The sequence below is a fragment of the Ailuropoda melanoleuca genome, chromosome 8 (assembly GCF_002007445.2).
Source record: "Ailuropoda melanoleuca isolate Jingjing chromosome 8, ASM200744v2, whole genome shotgun sequence".
NCBI classification, from domain to species: Eukaryota; Metazoa; Chordata; class Mammalia; order Carnivora; family Ursidae; genus Ailuropoda; species Ailuropoda melanoleuca.
In genome coordinates this window covers 3939579-3957625 of record NC_048225.1, presented here as the reverse complement: position 1 = coordinate 3957625, position 18047 = coordinate 3939579, and the positions used below count along the sequence as shown (strand labels likewise).

At 38.8% G+C, this 18047-nt stretch overlaps 1 long non-coding RNA gene across 1 annotated transcript in view; it reads right to left on the bottom strand.

Moving 5' to 3' along the window:
- Positions 1-3958: 3958 nt before the first annotated feature.
- The window catches only part of LOC117803275, a 192460-nt gene continuing 178371 nt past the window's right edge, over positions 3959-18047 (bottom strand). Inside the window, exon 3 of the long non-coding RNA XR_004626964.1 lies at positions 3959-4065. This is a non-coding gene — a long non-coding RNA (uncharacterized LOC117803275). The remainder of the gene's footprint in view (positions 4066-18047) is intronic.

The window sequence follows — 18047 nt, the reverse complement described above, 5'->3', positions numbered from 1 at the left end:
GCACTGCCCCCGGCACTGAGGATACAGTAACGCTTCCAACAAAGTATTTGCCATCACAGAGCCACGCATTTTAGCAAACTACTGAGTACTATGATCTATGATTTTATGGTTTTCTTGAATTCTTTTAAACTTCTCACGTATAACTGTTTTCACTTTAGACTCCAAACTAGTCTCCATTTCACACTCATTCAGCTTGGATAATCTTGCATCTTCCATTCATACAAATCCCTTTGTTCTCATTTAATACCTGCTTCAACATGCGACTTTCAAAAGAGAATTTAACTAGGTTAACAGAATCAGAATTATCACTCCCAGATAAAGAAGAAATTGTTCTTTCCATACGATCTACGTTACATGAAATAGGAGTTTATGTCAAGCCACATTCGTAATGACCAGAAGAAGAGCTTTGCAGAGTCCATCGCGCGTACCACAGAGATACGACGGACAGGCACCGACGCTTCACCCGTGAGCTTCTGACAAAACGGGCAACGGTTTGTAGTCTCTGTCCAAATACGGAAAACACCGCTTACTCAAACAGACATTGATTAACCAGAGTAGATGGAAACATGATGTCATGGGAAAGTGGAATTCATACGGTGTTTTTAGTATTTATTCACAGAAAGTCCTTAGGACCACTGCCTCCCTTCTGCCCCGTGGCTGGGTGCACGTGGACTTAGTTCAGAGGCTGCTGTGACACGGGTTTAGCCAGCTGACGGGGTCAGAAAGAAATGGGTTTTGCTGGTTCTCTTCCCTACCAACAGGTATTCAGTTCCAAGGGATGAACATGTGTGGGGATCTGTTCAAAAATAAGAATGCTAAGTCATTCTGAAGACACAAAAGGGAAAGTCTCAAGTGCTGCTGGGATATTTAATAATGCAAGAGCATTCCAAATTATTTGAAGCATTCTGATTAATTGAAATTGATGACTAGCTGCCAATTCCCTGACAAGAAATAATATGATTCTCTGTTGGATAACGGACCAGAAAAATGTTAAACCAAATATAGCCTCTGTTGTTAACGTGTTGAAAGGCAATGTTTTAATCTGCACACGTGTACATTTATGCTTGCTTATTAAATCTCTTAATCTTCTATCACAATATTAATATTCAAAGTATTGTAAGCAGTGCTTCAGGTGAAAACACTTTCTCAGACCTACATATACTGGGAAAATAGTCTTTGCGAGAATCTCTTTCTTTAGGGATTTGAGATGACCTTTTGCTGCTGTTCCGCATAGGCAAAAGCAAGTCACGATGAAGATATCTGTTACTGCTTATTCATGTCGGGATTCAATATGTTCAAACAGCTGATGCTTTTTAATTTGTGCACTACCTTTTTATCCAGCAAACATTTATTGAGTGCCTACTTTTCATCTAGGCAATGAAAACTCTGCCTTTTTAAGAAATAGAAATAGTGCTGACACCATTAGTAATAAAAACAAATTATCGACTGCTTTTTGTCTATACCCGATGCTCTCCTAGACATCAAATCAGGTCATTTTCAACGATCTCTACTGTCTCAGAGTTTATCAAATGAACACAGCACGTGTTTACCTGTCTATAGGCAAAGAATAATTCACTCTCAATTAATTCAAAGGGGGTCATAAAGAATATGGCTAATTATTTTTATAGATTTTTTACAGCTGTTGACTTTTAGATTTTTGAATTTTATGTTGTTTTCCAATGTCGTTAAATATACTGGCTTAGGACCAGAAAGGGGCTGAGACCTTGATTGAGAATGGTATGTGCGTAATTTCCAAGGATGTGGTAGAAATCTCTCATTACTCAGATGCACTCTCTCGTTTCCTTCCCATCCTTATAATTTCATCCATTCTTATAATTGACTCATACGATTCCAAATAAAGTTGTTCCTGACCTGCTCTTGATGGACTGAAATGGTTTAGGATATTAAAAAAAAAAAAAAAGGCTGGAGTTACTCTTTGCCTCATAGCATGAAAACCTTTATTCATTTTTCCTTCAATCACAATGTGTAGAGCTTAGAGTAAACACAGCTGTGTGTGTGTTCATCAAAGATTATTCATAAAATATGGCTCATTCCTAATCTAACTGAATAAAATATTAATGTACATCATAATGATGGGACTTTAAACATACACACAAACATTCCTAAAAGAACGGACAAGCAAATCCATCATAAATGCTTATATTTGTGGCTACAAAAGTTACACTGAAAGCAAGGGGCTCTTGAGGTCTGCCGAAGACATGAACAGACAGTGTTCCTGACTGGGGTATCCCATAGTGAGTCCTGCTGAGCCTGGCCCCTCCACACGCAATGACTAGGGACCCGCATCCACGCATGAATAATCATTAATTGAGGAACTACTTTATGCTTCTTAGAAATATGATTCCTGACTTCAAACAGTACACCACCCCTTCTCCTTTGCCACTGATTACCTTCTTCACATGGGGTAAAGCAGTGTCAAAATTAAAGCATGGGCTTTAAAACAATGAAAATTGGCATTTGAATAACTTTAAGAACTAATTTCCTGTGTGCTTTCTCCATCCTTGGTGTGACTTAGTGAGATCACTGATATTGTAGGGGCCAAGGGCAGACTGCCCCAAGATGGGCCAGTTGAGCATAAAGATTATATTGAGCTGAAGGCAATCAACACCCTCTGGGCTCGAGAGAAATTTCTGCCCCTCCCTTCACTACATGGAAGAATCTAAACTGGAACTCTTTCCCAGAATAAGGTTATTACCAGAGATAAATTTTATCTGAGTGACCCATTTGTACAGCAAATGTCTCATTACCAAACACCTGCCCCATGAAAGGCATCCCTTTCCTCTCAAGTTCCAAACCTCCAGCCCCTTCTCCTTAGTTCCAGATGACGTATTTACCTCATTTTGCCTGTCTTTGGAATTTCTGTGTCTGTGTGCATTCCCCATCCTACAAAATTAAATTTTATTTTCTCCTGTTAATTGGTTTCCTGTCTATTTGATTCTTAGTCCAGCTAGTAGGACCTTGAAAGGGACAGGATATTCTGGCTCCTTGACAATATTAATAATTCTGTTTCCCTGAGAAGAGGAAACTGGGGCTTAGGGAAAGTAGTTTAAGACTGTCGACTCAGGGAAAAAATCAGAGTTTCAGTACATGTCCTTAGGCTTGGTAGCAGCTGTGTGGTTAGGCACTCTTCTGCGAATAGAATTTTATATGAAAAAAAGCATCAAAGATGCATAAGTTGTCTGAGTCTAATCTTAATCATAAATAATCCTGACCATGACCACAAACTCAAGAAGTTCTCCCAAGATAGTAAGACACAGGTGAGCATGGGAAGTTTCCTTGGGTACCAACCTGCTGTTATATTAGCCATAAAATACAGGGAATCATGGCACTGTTGCCTTGGTAACAAGATGTGAGAAAGCCTGCCTGGGGCACCTCCACACCTGTCCCTGTGTTCTTGTGACAAGACAACAGGATGTGGGTGCGTGTGCACAACTCAAAGCCAGCCTCCTCTGAGAGGACTTACTGTTGAAACGAGAGAAGGTTTGGAAAAATAGTGCCACTGATTACCTGTGTGAGCACTTTACATTCCACAAACCCAGTCATGCTAAGTTCAAGGTCACTGCTTTGGGGGAAAAAAGGCCAAGTTAACCCAGTATCACTGCTGAGTGGTCAATTAATACGGCCGTAAAAGCTCAGTCAAATATGTAATCACGTCTAAAACCTATTATCATAATTACAGAATAAAATGTAATGTCCTAGAAACTGATAAAGTCTTAGGTAGTCATAGTTTAGAAAAATAAAAACGGCAAAGTGCTTCCTCTTAATGTATAAACTATCCCTAAGATTGGCCTTGGAATCAGAGAAATCTATTTAAATGCAACTTTTGCCACTAAACTAGCCATGTGACATTGTGAGACATTATGTAGCTCTCTAGGCCACCATAAAATGGAAATAGCAATACTTACCCTAAAGTACTGTGAGAAGGATTTAATACAATAATATTTATCAACGGTTCCCCATAAGCAGTGACTTTGCTCTCCACGGGCTATCGGGCAATGTACAGCATAGTACGTTCAATTATTTGTTGGACATCTACTAGGAGCACTACAACACAAAGAAAATACAAAGGATTATAATTCCCTGATATGAGAACTACCTTGAAAAATACTAAACAGATAAAAGAAGAGATTAGCAATAATGCTTGGGAAAAATAAATGATTAAGACCCAAGGAGTGGCAATTAACTTCCAAAGTGGCAGTGACCTCAGGAAACTTCTCTCCTTCTGTAACAATAAAAATATGGGCAAAAAAATGAAAACAAAACATTTCAGAATGTGAGCAATTAGCTAAAAGTACAAATCAAACTTAGAATCATACATCCAAAAGTATAATGAACCGTAATAAGACAATACATTCTGTAACATTTTACCTAGGAGCTAACCCCATCTCCCTTTCCTTCCCAGCTCAGGAACTCAGTAGCCAAAAGCCAGCAGAATTGCAGACAACAGTGAGATCTGATTGCTTTTTGAGCTGTGAAAAGCACCCTCAAGCAAAATTGAACTTTCGTCCAAACCTGTAGATCCCTGAAAAATGGGTATTCTCAGCATGTGATGGCTATTTGATGTGACACAGAGCTCAGCTCAGCAGGGGAGCAGGGAAGAAGTAGGTAACCTTTAAAAGCTCCCACATATCTCCAGGGATCTAAAAGGCTGAGCATCTTCAAGGCTCCGTGCATACCCAGGAAAGATCTAAGAAAGGAAAAATCCTTAGTCACTCATCTTTTCTTGACCTTGAGGCCATGACCAAGCAGGAAGTGAAAGCTGAAGGTGCTGTGCAAACTATCATTGGCAAGAAGTGAAGGACATGCAGGAAGGGCATTTAGGGAAATCTTGTGACCAATCATTGACTGACCACTGAATTATATTGATCAAGGAGTCACCCTCAGGAAGCCAGGCTTAAAAATAAAGACAAAAACATTTCCTAAAAATCTAGCAGAGAAATGAGTAGCCAAGTATAAGATGGAAGACAGAATCTATAGAATTAGCCCAGGAAAGTAATCAAACAAATCAGCAGCAACAGAAAAAACTAAAACAACATAAAACAACAACCATAAATCTTGATGGGGGAGGAATATTATCATTACAATATATTAGTGTCCAGATTTCCACAAAAAATTACGAAACGTACAAACAAATGTGAATTATGCCACATACACAGAGGAAAGAGTAGACAGCAAAAACCGTTGCTGGGGAAGCCCCAAGTATTGATTCAATATACGAAGACTTAAAATTACCTACTATAAATATGCTCAAAGAACTACAGGAAAATATGTCTCAAAAATTAAAGGTCATGACGCCTCACTAAATAGAGCATATGAGTAAAGAGAAATTATTAAAAAGAACCAAGGAGAAATTATGGGACTCCAGAAAGAGGAGAGGAAATGGCCAAAAACCAAAAACAAAACTAAGAAAAACAAAAACTGAAAACCCACATGTATTTGAAGGAAATAATGGCCCCAAACTTTCCAATTTTTGTGAAATATTTATCAACACATTAAAAAATCTCAATAATATCCAAATAGAATAAATCCTAAGAGACCAAAGAATATGATGTATCATAGTCCAATTGACAAAATTAAAAATTCCCAGAGAAAATCTTGAAACCAATGATAAAGAAAAAAAAGCATATATGAAATACAAGGGATCCTCAATAAAATTAACAGTTGTTTTCTCATCAGAAACCATGGAAGCCTGAAAATACTGAATGACATTTCAAAATGTTGAAAGAAATACTCTCACCCAACAGTGTTGTATAAACTATCCTTCAAAAGCTTAGAGAAATTAGGACATTACCAGATAAATAAAAACAGAATGTATTTCTAACAGACCTGCCTCGCAGGAAATCTCAAAGGAGACTTTCAGGATGAAGTAAAATGACACTAGAAAGTAACCTGAATTCATGTGATATAATGATTACAAACACACAAGTACTGAACAGCAGTGTACCAAAACACATGTGACAAAACCTGACAGAATTGAGGGCAAAAGCAGGTAATTTAATCATAATAATCAAGACTTCCAAATTCTACTTCCAATAATGAACTGGACAATGAAGCTGATTAGGGACAAGAAAATAGAATATTTAAATTACACTATCAACCAGCCAGATCTAATAGACATACATCGAACACTCCTCTCAACAGCAGCAGAGTAGGTATTTTTCTCAATCGTACATGAGACATTCCCCAAGATAGACCATATACTAGAAAATAAAACAACACATAGTAAAACTTAAAGGACTGAAATAATACTATGTTCTCTCTGACCACAATAAAATTAAATTGGAAATCAACAATAGAAGTACAAATAAATGTTCACATAACTAAAATTTAAAGAAAAAGAAAGAAAGAAATAAATCAACAACAGAAGAAAACTTGGGAAATTCACAAATATGTGGAAAATAAACAATAAACTCCTAAAGAACCAAAGGGTCAAAGAAGAAATCACAAGGGAAGTCAGAAAATACTCTCAGACAAATTAAAACAAAAACTAAACATGCCAAAACTATGGAAAGCAGCTAAGTGGTTGGAGAAAATTTTGTAATTCTAAATGCCTACATTAAAAAAAAATTCAAGTCAATAACCTAACCTTTTACCCTAGATGATTAGAAAAATAAAATCAAGCTGAAATGACAAGGAAAAAGGAAATGATAATGATTAGAGTGAAAATAAATAAAAGAATTTTTTTAAATAAAGATTATAATACCAGAGTAGACACAGTTTTAACTAGATTTAAAAAAAAAACTGAAACAACAGCAAAACAAACAAACAAAAACAACAACAACAAAAAAACCTCAGGAAAAGATTCAAATTATTAAAATCAGGAAACAAGAGGGGACTATTACCTTACAGAAATGACAAAGGCTCTAAAAGAATATGATAAATAACAGTATGATGACAAATGCAGTAAATGAGAAAAAGTGGACACATTTGTAGAAGGTCACAAGCTACAGAAAATGACCCAAAAAGAGATTTAAAAAAATCTGAATAGATGTATCAAAACCAAGGAGACTGATTAAGTCATTTAGAACTTCCAACAAAGGAATGCACAAGACAGATATGACTTCACTAGTAGTCTCGACTAAACACTTAATAAAGAATAATGTTTCTTCACCAATTCTTCTAAAAGAGAAGAGAGAACACTTTGCAGCTCATTCTGAGGCTAGTATTACACCGAGGCCAGAATCAGAGAAAGATATCACAAGAAAATGACAGACCAATATCCTTACAAATATATATGCAAAAATCCTAGTGCATCAAATCCCACAACATACAGAAGGATTATACCCCATGACCAAGTGAGATTTATCAGAGGGTTGCAAACTTGGTTTAGCACATGAAAATCAATCAACAGATACAGAGAAAGCATCTGATAAAATCCCATACACTCTTATGATCAAAATATTCAACAAACTAGGAACAGGAGGAGCTGCTTCCACCTGATACAAGACATGTATGAAAACACATGGGTCACATCATACATGATATAGAAAAGACTGAGCAATGTTGCCACTAAGATCAGTACCATGACAAGAGTGTCCAATCTCACCACTTCTATTCATTATTGTACCAGATGTTCTAGCCACCATCATTGGACAATAAAAAGAGATAAAGGCATCTCAATTGGAAAAAGTAAAACTATTTGCAAAGGACATGATCAAAATTCCAAGGAATTCACTAAGAAACTACTGGAACTAATACAAGACTTCAGCACTATGGTAGAATACAAGATCAAGATGCAAAAATCACGGGTAGTTCTACATACTAGCAATGAACAATCTGAAAATGAAGTTGAGAAAACTATCTCATTTGTAAGAGCAACAAAAAGAAAAAAAATAACTAGAATTAAATTTAACAAAAAAAGTTTAAGACTTATACAATGACCACTATAAATGTTGGAAACAATTAAAGATATACATAAATGGAAAAACATCCTATGCTCATAGATCAGAAGACTTAACACTGTTAAGGTCACACTATTCCCCAAACTGATCTACGTATTCAATGGACTCTATCAAAATCCCAGATGTGTCTTTTTTTTCTTTTTTTTTTTTTGCAGACCCTGACAAGCTGACCCTAAAATTCATGTATAAATGCAAGTGACCCAGAAAAAACAAAATAATCTTAAAAAGGAAGAACAAAGTTGGAAGATTTTCATGTCCCAATTTCAAAACTATAAATCTACAGTAATTAAGAGAATATGGTACAGGCATAATGATAGACACACAGATCAATGGAACAGACTGACAATCCAGATATAAACTTTCATTCATGGGCGATTGATTTTTGACAATAGGCTCAGGGAAATTAAATTGGCAAGAATAATCTTTCAACAAACATTTGTGGGACAACTGGATATCCACAGGGAAAATAATGAATTTGGGCCCCTTGTCACTCCACATGAAAAAAATTAACTAAAATGGATCACGGACCTAAAGGTAAGATCTGAAACTAAAACTCCTGGAAGAAAATAAAGGATAAACCTTCATGACCTTCACCTTCAATTAGGCAATAGGTTCTTAGAAATGACACCAAAAACAAAAGCAATGAAAGAAAAAATACCTAAATTTAATTTCACTAAAATTAAAAACATGTGCATCAAAAGACATCATCAACAAAGTGAAAAACCAACCTTCATAAAGGAAGAGAATATTTGAAAATCTTTTATCTGCCAAAGGAACCGTGTCCAGCATATATAAAGAACTTTTTCAATTCAACAATAAAAAGACAAATATCCCAATGGGTAAAGTGGCAAAGGATTTGAATAGACATATTTCCAAAGACAATATACATACGTCCAATAAACAAATAAAAAGATGCTCAACATCATTAGTCATTAGGGAGAATGGAAATCAATGAGATACTACTGCACGTGCCCCAGAATGGCTAAAATAAAAAAGATAAATGATAACAGTTATTGGCAAGGAGGTAGAAAAGTGGCATCCTCACATATTGCTAGTGATAATGTAAAATGGCGCAGCCACTTTGAAAAGGAGTTTGGCCATTCCTCACCAAGTGAAAAACAGAGTTACCACGTGATCCAGTAATTCCATCCCTTGGTATGTAACTTAGAGAAAAGAAAACATCTATCGCCACAAAAACTTGCACATGAGTGTTCACGAAACATTCATAATAGCAAAATGTATGAACAACCCAAATTTTTACCAACTGATAAGTGTATTTATACTATGGTATGTGGTTGAGCAATAAAAATGAATGAGGTGCTGACACATACGAATCTTGAAAATGTTATGATAAATTAAAGAAAAGACTCACAAAAGAACACTTATCTTATGTTTCTATGTATGTGACTTGTCTACAACAGGAAACCAGAGACAGAAAGCTGACTAGTAATTGCCAGGGAGTAGGGATGTTGAAGGATGGCGAATAACCGTTAACATGTACAGGGCTCCTTTTTGGGGTCATGAAGATATTCTAAAATTGGAGGGTGGTGATGGTTCTATAACCTGGAATAGATTAAAAATCAGTGAACCATGTACTTTAAACAGGTGAATTTTACGGTATGTGAAATGGACCTCATAAAGCTGTCATAAAGAATCAAGAGGTGGAGAAAACGCTATCAAGAGTGAGAGAATCAAAGAAACCAGGAAAAAGTGAGAGAAGTATGATATATGGAGGCCTTGAAGTATGGGTATGGTGTGTGCTATCAGGCATCTGAGCATGTGTGACTCACATGCGGCTCTCTGGAGTGCCTGCCATTTCTTTTCTACACCTGGGCCTTGAACAAAACTAGCTGAACTGTTAGCTCTTTCATACTTCCCAGATAAACGATCACTGTGGAAAACGTGTCAGAAAGGAGAGTAGTCCACCACACTGGCTAGATTCTTGTCAGACATATACTCAACTGAGGAATCATAATTATAAACTCAATTAACTGGAACAGAAACCAAGTGCATGCAACTGGGAGAATCAAAGGCAGGAGTCAGATGAAGCATTAGTTCGATTGATCGTTCATCCATTCATTTGTTCATTCATTCATTCATTCATTTCAGTGCTGGCTATCTCAAACTCTGGAAGAATGGAGACACAGGACAGATCTTGATCTTAACATACTTACAAATCTGTTAAGAGTTTCTTAACCATGACTGTTGATAAAAACAAAAATATTCAACTCAAAGTTTCTTTTTTTTTTTTTTTTAAAGATTTTATTTATTTATTTGACAGAGACAGTCAGCGAAAAAGGGAACACAAGCAGGGGGAGTGGGAGAGGAAGAAGCAGGCCCATAGCGGAGGAGCCTGATGTGGGACTCAATCCCAGAACGCTGGGACCACGCCCTGAGCCAAAGGCAGATGCTTAAGGACTGCACCACCCAGGCGCCCCAACTCGAAGGTTCTTCTTAAGCAAAAAAGAAAAAAATTGAAACTCAAAACTTGGAAGTGCAGGTAAGAGCTCCAGACAAGCCTTATTCCAGGTGCTCAGTATTGTCAGGGCTCAGTCTCCCCTTTCTCTCTCCTGGTTTCTGCTTCTCTTCACTTCCATTCTTAGACTGGTCTTGCTCAATGGCTGGCAAAATGGCTACCAACTTTTTTTTTTTCCAGGCATTTCATTTCCCTTAAAAGTTAATAAATTGATCCAGAGAAGTTTCCCGTTGGTCTGAGCTATGGCTTTACTTCTCCTCCTTTCAAAGTTGTTGTTGGCGGGCACGTGAGTTGGGAGGAATGGGGAGGGTCAGGACACATGATTGGCAGTCCCAGCACACTGGGCGTGCAGGAACCATAAGCATCACTCTCTACTCCAGGACAGTCATGCAACCTCTCCAGATGCCCATAAAAGGCAGAATTTGTTAAATGCCGTACAGATGGGGTGAATTAAATACTAGTGGGGTACAGAAGAGTAGAAAATTTGTTCTCACTGCAGATTATCAGCAAAGGAGATAGGATTTTAATTTGGAACTAACATGAACTCCAATAGAAGCTTCCAGCAGGTGAGTAGGGGGAGAAGAGCAAGGCAGTGTTGCTACTAAGTGGGAAACTCACAGACTGTGTAGGGCATGTCAGAGTGTCTATAGGCAGGGTAGCTGGTGTCATCACAAGAGTGATGGGGATTGCTCTGAGGCAAAAACTAGAGAAGGGAGAACCATTCCCACGGCTGCCCTCCTGGAACCCCCCTTTTTCTAGAGTCAGAAATCTACGTGATTTCATATTTTTATTTAGTTCTTTTCTCTTAAGCGGACCCTCTCCTCTTTCTAACCTGCTAAACAGAAGCAAAAGGGTCATGAAGACCTGAGTGGGCAAACCAACAGACTGTTCTGCAGGAAACGAGTTACACGTGACGGCCGTCAGGGCTGCTGGGCTCTCCATGGGTGTGAGGCGGGCACCTGACCCGAACAGACAACCACTGTTCCACAGCAAGGAACCGAACACAGACAGGATGAATGAAGTCCAGCAAACTGTCAAAGGGCATTAATTTAAAGCTATTAAACATTCATTACAGCTTCATTGATTTTTTTACAGGGAGAAATGAATATTGCTGGACTTCTGAATCCAGCCTCGTTGTGTTCAGTCTGAGGACAATGTCCAAGCTGAGGTTCTTGCTACTGTAGAAGATTCCCCCACCCAGCTCATCCTCCTTCTCCTTCCCATATATTTCTCTACTGAAAATAGCTTTTTTTTTTTTTTTGAGAGCTAGGGAGCATGAGGAAGGAGGGGCAGGAATGGGCAGAGGGAGGAGGAGAGAGGATCTTAAGCAGGCTCCACGCATAGCACAGAGCCCAACGCAGGGCTCGATCTCACAACCCTGAGATCATGACCTGAACTGAAATCAGGAGTCAGATGCTCAACAGACTGAGCCACTCAGGCGGCCTGAAAATAGCTTGTAGCTTAAACCACCCCACACAGGTTCACATTTTCTCATCTTGTTCTCACTTTAACAAGGAAAAAGAGGATTTCTGGATTTAAATCCCAGCTCTACTATTGAACAGGTTCTGGCCTTGGGCAAATTATTTTAGATTTTCACTTTTCTGTTTCCTTTTATTAAAATGAGGCTAATAATAGTACCTGTCTCATAGGGTTGCTATGAATACTGAATGAGTTAGGACATGTAAAACCTTTAACACAGGGCTGATAATAAGCACAAAAAGTTAATTAAATCTATTATTTAGCATAAGAATATTTTCTTCTCCTCTGAGACTGGACCTGAGTGAAATGATCCCTTAATAGGCTGCCCAAGCCAATGGCTCTGCCACCCCCACCCCACCCCCACCCGTAATTGCGGACATGCAAGTGCTGTCAGCAGTAAACAGACAAAAGTCACAGAGCCACGAGACCGCAAGCAGAACAAGGTTTAGGGTGCAAGCTTTATGGAGACCTGCTGCCCTGCTTTCGCGTGTTTCTTCCCCCCGCCTTTTCCAATCCTGAATGCAGCCGCTCCAGCCCTTCACCGCGTCTACCAAACCCTTTACTGCGGGATGGCGCGACCGGCAGGGTGAGCACATCCTCAGCTGCCAGCAGAGCTGCCGCACCAGGGAGGAAAAGAGAAAAATGGAAAATCTGCAGAGGGCCTCTTTTGATGTCGGCATATATTAAAGGCTTGTATCACTTCCAGACAAACTCTATTTTACAAAGTTGAGATTCCCTGTTGACCCGCAAATAAACACGGTGCAGTGACAGAGGCGGGTCGTTTGGCACTTAGTGCATGTAAGTGTTCAATCCTTTCCCTCCTGGTAGATGAACCTCTCCATTCTACTGCACAGAAACAATGAAGGAGGTCAGACGCGAACTCGCTCTATCTGCAAAACCCCTCATCTCCAAATGCACCTGTGCTCACGCACCTGCTTCCCTTCTCCATACCACTTGCAGAATAAAAGAGGTACCGCTCTGTGCCTGGGTTTCATCCAATGCCACTTCCCTGTCTTTTTTTTTTTTTAAAGATTTTATTATTTATTTGACAGAGAGAGAGACAGCCAGCGAGAGAGGGAACACAAGCAGGGGGAGTGGGAGAGGAAGAAGCAGGCTCTTAGCGGAGGAGCCTGATGTGGGGCTCAATCCCATAACGCCGGGATCAAGCCCTGAGCCGAAGGCAGACACTTAACCGCTGTGCCACCCAGGCGCCCTGCCAATTCCCTGTCTCTTTCTCTCTTATTCTTCCAGCTGCCTCTCAGTTTATCAAATAGGCTCACACATCTCCTGTTTTGGGACACATGCTACATCCCTCCCAAGGTCTGACCATGTCTCCTGGCCTGGCCTGGTTCTGCCTTGTCTTGTTTACCCTTCTTCTTGCCCTCATCCGCTAGGAGAAGCGGCTTGCTGCTGTCAGCATCCCACTGAAACTGCTCTCTGAAAGTCAGTCGCAGCTACCTGGTCCTCATGCTGGAGCCGCTGGGGGCTCTCACTGACCTCCCCAAGGCATCTGATCCCCTCTGGCAATGCTTTCCCTCTTGACATCCATTGCTCCCTTGACTTTGAAATCAATGCTTCCATTTGTTCTATGCCTTACCTGGCTTTACTTCTCTTCTCTGCACACTCCTTTCTCCTTCCTGCCTTAGGTGTCTCCCAAAATTCTTTCCTGAGTTTTGCATTCTTCTCCTCCTGTTCCTTTCCCTGGGTTGTGCTGTCCACCCTCCCAGCTTCAGCCAGCACCAGCAATAAGCTGATGGTTCAGAGTTGGATCCGTTCCGAAAGCTTCCTGATGTCCCTAAAGAACTTTACACGTGGAACTCACTACGACTGGAGCGTAACTCCTCCGCAAATTTTACTCTTCTTGTTCATTTCCCTTTTCTGGTGACACTGGCACTCACACATTTGAATTATATTCGTTGGACCCTTCTCTTTCAACATTACCTGTACCAGTTCATCTGAGCTGCTGATGCTTTGTCTGGGACTAAAACAAAAATTCAAACTAAGGATGTATTATTAAAAATTTTCCAAACTAAATTAGTACAGATGACATATAAATAAACTGTCAACGAATGTTTTCAGTTTGCTTCATCTACTAAAGTAGGGTAATGCACTAAGACTTTTCTGACGCAAACACACACGCGTGCGCATTACTATTTCTGCTTCTCATCCCTACCACCTCTGCTGCGTAACAGCTGCAACACCTTCTACCTGGACACTTACAATGGCCTTTTATTTCCATGTGGGACTGGCACTCATTAATACTAAAATTTTCTAAAAGTACTTATTCGAGGGCCTGCCCTGGTCCCACTAACTCAGAAATCTTTGGGAATAGGTCTAAACAATTTATGTTTTTACAAGTTTCCCAGACAGTTCTTACAGACAACTGCTCTTTCTACTGGACGTATTTTCAATCTTCCCTCCTCCCATCTGTTCTCCATACGGTTACCATTACGGTCTCTAACAGATACAAGCCAGACCTAATCCTATACTATTTAAAACCCTCAATCGCTGTCCATCGCAGAACAGAGTTCAAACTCACTATCATGACATAAAAGCCCTTCGAAATCTAGCACTTTCCCACTCTTTAGCACTTATATCTTTACTTCATTGGGTTCTTAAGGACGGGTTGTGCAGAGTTGTGATTTCCCGAAGTGTGATTTTATACTTCTGTGCCTTTGAATATATTATTTGCTCAATGAGTCTTATCTTTCTTTCAGAGTACTCTACAGTACCTTTCCTGACCACCATATCTATCTGGCTTCCTTTCTATGATGTGATCTTATCTTTAGGATAAGACTTATGTCATCTGTATTTGTACCCTAAGCATCAGTCACAAAACCTGGCATTTTTAGTTTTTCAATGTTGCTTTGATGTGTTTGATAAATGTATGGACACATGAAAGAATGAGAAGAACGCTAGCTAATACTCGCTGAGCACTTAGCATGGGCTAGACGTATACATATAGGCAAGTCTGTTCCTCACAACTTCATGAGGTAGGTAATACACAGACCAAGAAAGTGAGGCTTCTAGAGTAAATTTATTTCTCAAGGTCACATGGTAATGGTTGAAATTGGAATTTTAAGCTAGGTCAAGTCTACTGTCAGAGCACATGCTCTCAACCTTAATGCTCTATTGAGTTAATACCGGAAAGTTGAGGCTCACCATTAAAAATCAGGTTAACATGAATCAAAGTTTGGAGCAGAATAATTTTCATTTAATAAGTAGAATTTATCAAAGAATATCCCATAACAAAAAATAAAGACTCAAGGTTTCACAGAGGGCGTCTATCAAATGCTCAAAAATGAGTTAATCCTAGGAGTCATTAATCTTCTAAGAGCAAAGAAGACAAATTCAATGAAGTTTTCACCTTATACTTTTACTCAACTTGTCACTTATGAATATCAATGTAAAATTCCTCAATATTAGCAAATAAGATCTAATACCACATAAATAATTATTCACCATGACCAAGTTGGATATATTCCCAAAATGTTAGCATGGTTCAATATTTAAATAATTATAATTCAACATCTTAATATACCCGAGGAGAAAAACCATATGATAAAGATGTTAAAAGCTTTGACAGAATTAAACACTTATTCTTGATTGAAAAAAAAAAAAAAGCCTGTCAACTATGTTATCATATAGAAACACTAGAGCATTTTCATTTTCACAGTGCTCAGACAAACAGCACCACAATGAACACTCTGTGCGGGCACTCCTCACCAGGCTTAAACATGCGCTGGAGGTGAAGCCAATGAAAAGAAATGAGAAAAGACTACTGGAGACAGAACAGATAAAGAGGAAGCACAGCCGCATATGTTGTATAAGATAGTATACTTTAAAAGACCCAAGAGGAACAATGATGATGCTAATAAAAATAAGGTATTAAATAAAAAAGCAGGATATAAAATAAACTACAAAAATCAATACCCCTCATTTATACATTTAATAACCAGTTTAAAAACTCAGCAAAAGTGGAAAACCACATAATAACAACAGTAGTGACAAAAAAAGTAGTAAGAAAAAAGAAATATACTAATAATTTTTTTAAATGTGGAAACGCAAGAGGTAAACTCAAACACTCCTGAAAGACACAAAATGAGACTTGAACAAGAAAGACACCCTTGCCCTTAGACAGAATCACTTGATGTTGTCAAGATGTCAATCCTCCCCAAGTTGTTATGTACGTTTAATATTGCTTCTATTAAAAAAAAAATGAGCAAGTTAGCACTTATTTTCCGGAGCTCAATAAGTCTCTTAGAAAGTGTGTGTGTGTGTGTGTGTGTGTGTGTGTGTGTGTGTGAAGAAATCAGAGAGGGAGACAAACCATGAGAAACTCTGGACTCTGGGAAACAAACTGAGGGTTACAGAAGGGAGGGCATGGAGGGATGGGGTAACTGGGTGATGGGCATTAAAGAGGGCATGTGTGGTGATAAGCACTGGATGTTACACAACTAATGCATCACTGAATGCGACATCAGAAACTTATGATGTACTACCTGCTGGCTAACCAAACATAAAAAAAATAAATTAAAAAAATTAAAAAATAAAGCAATTAGAAATGGCTAGCTCTACCAGATTTAAAACACACTACAAAGCCTCTTTATTTAAAACAGCATCGAACTGGCACATGGACAGAAAAACCACTGGAACTGAAGTCCTCCAAATTTACCCAAATATATTTGGAAATTTAGTATATAACGAAGGGATTTCTCAACCACTTCTCAAGAAGGAGGCTGGAACAAATAGCCATTTAAAAAAAAAAAAACAGTAACAAGGGGCACCTGGGTGGCACAGTGGTTAAGCGTCTGCCTTCGGCTCAGGGCGTGATCCTGGCCTTATGGGATCGAGCCCCACATCAGGCTCTTCCGCTATGAGCCTGCTTCTTCCTCTCCCACTCCCCCTGCTTGTGTTCCCTCTCTCGCTGGCTGTCTCTATCTCTGTCAAATAAATAAATAAAATCTTTTTAAAAAAACCAGTAACACTATTGCCATAACTCAGATCATATTTCAATAAACTCCAAATGAATGAAAGATCTTAAGGAATAAAGGAAGCCATACCAGTAGCAGCAAAAGACTTCCCCTTAAAACTGGGTTCAAGTGTGAGTATGAGGAAAGCCTTCCTAATTTGGTTTCTAACTTGATTCAAAAATCTAGAAAAAAAATTGCCAAATTCTGCCATGTAGAAGTAAAATATTATGGCATAAAACATGACAGTCAAAATACACTTAAGTGGGAGAATACTTGTGATTTATATTAGAAAGTCAACTAATCTCTTTAATTCTTAAAGACCTCTAGTAATAATAAGCATAGCTGGTAACAATAAATCTATTTAGAGCCCAGGCCTTGTTTTTTGTGTATCATTCCCTACTAAAAGGAATCAAGGCCTCTTGGAGAAATGGTTGTTCTTGGTCAGGAAAAGCACAAGACGAGCCTAGGACATACGGTCCTGTCAAAAAGCAAGGAATTACTCAACAACTAATGAAGTCTTGTTGGAACAACCTGGGAGCCTATCTTATGGGGCTTCCACAGGCTATAGAATATTTTGAGAATCAAAAAGAATAATAAAAATTATTCTTGAATGAAGAATCCATAAATCCAAATCAACACACACGTACACACAACATTGGGTGAAAAGCCACTGGGGAGTAGTCGGTTACTAACACAATCTCAAAATATTCCCAAATAGATGGCTTGTTACTTACACAAGACAAACACATCTTTAAAACGAAGAGATGTAGCACTCACCACTCCAACCAGAAGACAAGGCTTAGCATCACCGGTATGAGACAAGCTAGCATTATATCTGGTTAGGCCCTTACTGCAGCGGCCGCAAGAGGATACAACATCATGTAAGAAGAATTTTCCCCAACATCCTTTAGCTGGAAGCGAATCGGGTGGGGGGCGGAAACAATCAGACAGATTTGTATGTGGAATATGCAATGTTCTCCAAGCCACCTGGTGTGGACTCAAAAACCTTTTGGTATCATGGAGAAAAAAAAAACTACATTTTGTGAACAACTGAGAAAATTCAAATATGGATTGTGTATCAGATGATGTTGAGTGGTTTTCTTAAGTGTGACAATGGTGATAACGAAGGGCCTGTTCTCCAAAGCCCATCTTATGCTGGGAATATGCTTGATAAGAGGCCATGTCAGACTCTTACTT